A 4,306-nucleotide genomic window follows, 5' to 3' on the forward strand; every position below is an offset into this window, starting at 1 on the left:
GTTCAAGGAATTTTGCAAAGGACTGATGATCAATTTGAAATTTACTTCGGTGGCGCACCCTCAAACAAACGGAATGACAGAAGTCACCAACCGAACCATAGCACAAGGAATAAAAAAGAGGCTTTCTCAGTATAAGGAGAACTGGACAGAAGAGTTATACAGCGTTCTGTGGGCATACAGAACAACTCCTAGAAAAGAAACTGGCGAAACACCCTTCTGGCTCGCCTACGGTACTGAAGCTGTAATTCCGGTAGAAATTGGCATACCCAGTATCAGAGTAAACTATCTAGAAGAAGAAACTAACGAGGCTAGAACAAGGCTATGTCTAGACCTACTAGAGGAAAGGAGGGATGAAGCGGCAATCCGAGCCGCCACATACAAGAAGCAAGCTGCGAGATACCATAACAAGAGAATGAATTCAAGAGAATTTCAAAAAGGCGATCTGGTCTTACGAAACGCGGAAGTTGGCAGAGGAAACGCAGGAGTAAAGAAAATGCAGGCTAATTGGGAAGGCCCCTACATTGTAGAAGAAGCTACTGGCAAGGGCGCATATAAACTAAAGACAATAACGGGGTCCATGGTACCCAGATATTGGAATGTAGAGCACCTGAGAAAGTATTATCAATAGATTAATTCATGGCATGTACTTATTTCCATTTTTGAAATAAAAAGGCGATTTGGCGATAAGAAGCAAATTTTATAGGCTCGCTCGAGACCTAATATATACAATTTAACAAGAATCGTTCGAATCTTAGTTAAAAAACAATTTAGACTCGTCTGAGTCAAATAAATAAAAGGATCCGTTCGGACCTACAAATAAATCACACCAACAGAAGTTTAGATTAACTTCTCAAAATAACAAACGAGTTTAGATTAACTCTACAACTAAAGAAAAGCAATGGTCAAAAGATCATTATATTCACAGAGCAAAATTACAAAGGATCCGCCTACGATCCGATACAAAAAAAAATACAAAAAAGCAAAAAATACAAAAAGAAGAAAATAAAAATTAAGCTTTCTTCAGAGCGTCTTGTTTCTGCTTATCAAGCTTCGCCTTCACCTCCTTCGCCAAAGAAGCAGGATCCAACTGATTGACTCCAGAAAGATCGACGCCAGGATTCTGCTCCCGCAGCTTTGCCCCGATCGCCAACCGGTATTGAGTCATGACTTGGGAATAAAAGCTCCCAGAGTCACCCAAACGCCGGCGGAGACGCCCCTCTTCTTTCTTCAGATCATCCCTCTCCTTAGTGAGAGCATCTGAAGAAGACTTTAGAGACTCGACTTCATCGGACAAAGTTCGAACCCGAGCCTCTAAGGCGGAAATCTCCCGAGTCTTGGCGGATACGGAGGACCTAGCTGTTGGATCAGACCAGTCGCCTCGCCAGCCTCCTCCTCCATCTTTTGTTTTTCGGAGAGCCAGGATTCAGAATCCTTCTGAAGCTTCTTCAATTGATCCACCGCATCCCTTCGGCGGCGCTCCAAAACAGCGATGGACTGGACCACCTGCGAAAGAAAGCAACAAATAAGAAAAATATAGAAGCAAATCATAATATTAAATAAAAGAAGAAAAGCATAACGAAAAACCGCCGAGACAGGCGAACTCAGCCAAACTATCGCCATGTTCGCGATCAATGGACTCAATGTCCTCTTTTATCATAATATTCTCCATGCAAGCATGAAGAATGGCGACGTTTGAAAGTCGAGGCGGATTTTGTGCGTCCGCCCAAGCTGCAAACCGAGGTGCCTCCTCGACAGACACCCCAGAAGATTTCTTCTTCTTGGGACGCTTGGAAGAAGCTCCAGCTTGGTCCTCAGCAGGACGCTTCTTGCCGGCGGTAGGCAACTCCTTCAGAGAAGGAACTGATTCCTTCGAAGGAAGCAGAGGCGACTCAGAAGTCGCAGCAGGAACTTGATCGCCAGAAGCAGGATCAAGACCCATCGAATCAGGCGACGGATTCGGCACGGCGATCGTAGAAGGATTAGGAACGCCGCTAATGACCTCGCCCATATCTACAGTCATATCGACATGAAAATTGTCAAGCAAATGTTCAAGAGAAGTCGACATCCTACAAAACAAAAACATAACAACAAAAGTTAGAAAAATACCTTCTAAGGGAAGACCCGCCAAAAGTATTTCACGGCGACTTAAATATCGTTCTAAAAGAACGCTGTACTTGGGCTTATCAAAACGACAATCCGACAACAAAGACAAGGCGAAGTCCCTCTCCCCATCAGTCAGATCAGGTACATCAGTAAGCGAAACCTTACTAGAAGTAAAACTCCGCGAAAAAGAAGAAAAAGAGAAATGTTGAACCAAGAAAAACTTAGGGGTCCAACCCTTCAAAGAAGACGGAAGACTAAAAAGAGACCGATTCGGTCGACCACCCGCAAAAATAAATTCCTCACCCTTTCGGCGGGAGAAAACATAAAAATAATTAAAAAGAGCAAGCGAAGGCTCCTGCATCCGAACCCTACACGATTCCATAAAAGAACAAAGAAGGCGAATCACGTTCGGATGAAGTTGACCCAAAGGAACACCTAAATTATGACAGACCTCTACGATTAAAGACTCTAAGGGAAACCTAAGACCCGCTAAAAGCTGCTCATGAAAAATTACTATCTTGGAAGGCGAATCGGTGCTATGATTCGCCCGATACAATTTTCCAGGCCTCAGAATAACATATGACCCAGGAAAACCAAATTCCTCGGCATAAACCAAGTATCTGTTCTCTTGACAAGGAGCTCCGGGTATATTCTAGCTCGTCACGAGCACCCTTCGCCCCCTCGGTAACTTCTGACATTTTAAAAATTTTAAAATAGGGGGGAAACACGGAGTGATGGTGAAATTAAAATTCTAAAAGATCAAAAGAAAGGAAAAGACGAAGAACAAGAAGAACAAGAGGAACAAAATCAAAACTGCAAAGAACTACCAAGAAACCAAATTAGCGAAAAGGTAAAATACCTCGCAAGCAAATACGCAGGATCGAAAGAAAGATAAGGAGCAACTTGAAAACGAGGAATCTTGAAAGCAGAAGGAGGAAACCCACAGAAAGCTTGAAGAAATTTGTTTTTGACAGTTGCAGAAAGAGCAAAGATAGAAGAAGAAGGAAAATGAAAGAAAATGAGCAATTATATAGCCTAAACCGAAGAAACTGAAAAGACGAGATCCCATAATTACAAATAAGGACCAACTAATAGCACACGAAGACACTTGTCATTCATCCAGTCACAACCCTCTACTGATAGACAACACGTGGCAACGCAGAATCTTACTAAAGAAGAAACGTCACCCACAAACATATGAAACGACTCGCCCGGAATACAAAGCGACTCGCCCGTATAATAGGACTCAGCTCCAAAAGAGCTAAAATCCACTAAGGCATGAATACCAATTACTTCAGCTCACTTGCGGGGGGGCTAATGATGGATACCGAATCCTACAGTAAATATAATGGAGCCGAGTCACAGGAGATCCACTCTCAGATGATACCGGACTCTCCCTGAAGATCCGAAGATATGGAAGAGACGCCGAATCCCTTAAGATTCGGTGATATGCTAATGAAGACCGAATCCCACATGATCCGCGCAAAGCGCGTTAGGTCCGGGATTCGGGTAATCGACTAAGAATTGAAGTATTGTCCTATTCGGACACAAACACTATATATGGAAGGATAAGCTCTACTTTAGGAAGATAAGACTATTTAGGAAGACGTTCCTAAATAGGACTCTTATCAGATTAAGGTAGATCACGACAAATCAGGAGAATCCCTACGATATCGCCGAATCCCTGCAAAGTAGGATTCACCTGCCTAATACAACTCTACTAGGTATATTCGACTACTATAAAAGGAGCACGAGCTATGCCTATAATCACAATTACATTCATATACACAAAACGCTGCTCAAAGCTCTAAACTGACTTTAGCATCGGAGAGTTAATCGGACAACCACCGTCCGGTTAGCTTCTACCCTGTTTTGCAGGTCTTACTCACCAGTTCAGAAGGCAGACTCCATCAATAATTATCATCTACCTCAACTTCAACTTCAACTTCAACTTCATATCCATATATTAATTTCAATGTAGCATCTCCATCTATCATTTACTTTTATCCACTGGTAGTGTTATTTTTAAAGTACCTCTTTGAGCCTCTATAAATATCAATTTTATATCATCTTAATCCCAAGCGTAGTAGTATTTTGCTTTTTTAATACCTCTAAACCTAGTCCTAACCTTATTCCTATTTTAATTATGGCAAAACATATCCTAAACTTTATGTATTTTTTATTTTTGGGTTAATTCCATATT

The sequence above is a fragment of the Mercurialis annua genome, linkage group LG8, assembly GCF_937616625.2.
Source record: "Mercurialis annua linkage group LG8, ddMerAnnu1.2, whole genome shotgun sequence".
In the NCBI taxonomy this organism is placed as follows: Eukaryota; Viridiplantae; Streptophyta; class Magnoliopsida; order Malpighiales; family Euphorbiaceae; genus Mercurialis; species Mercurialis annua.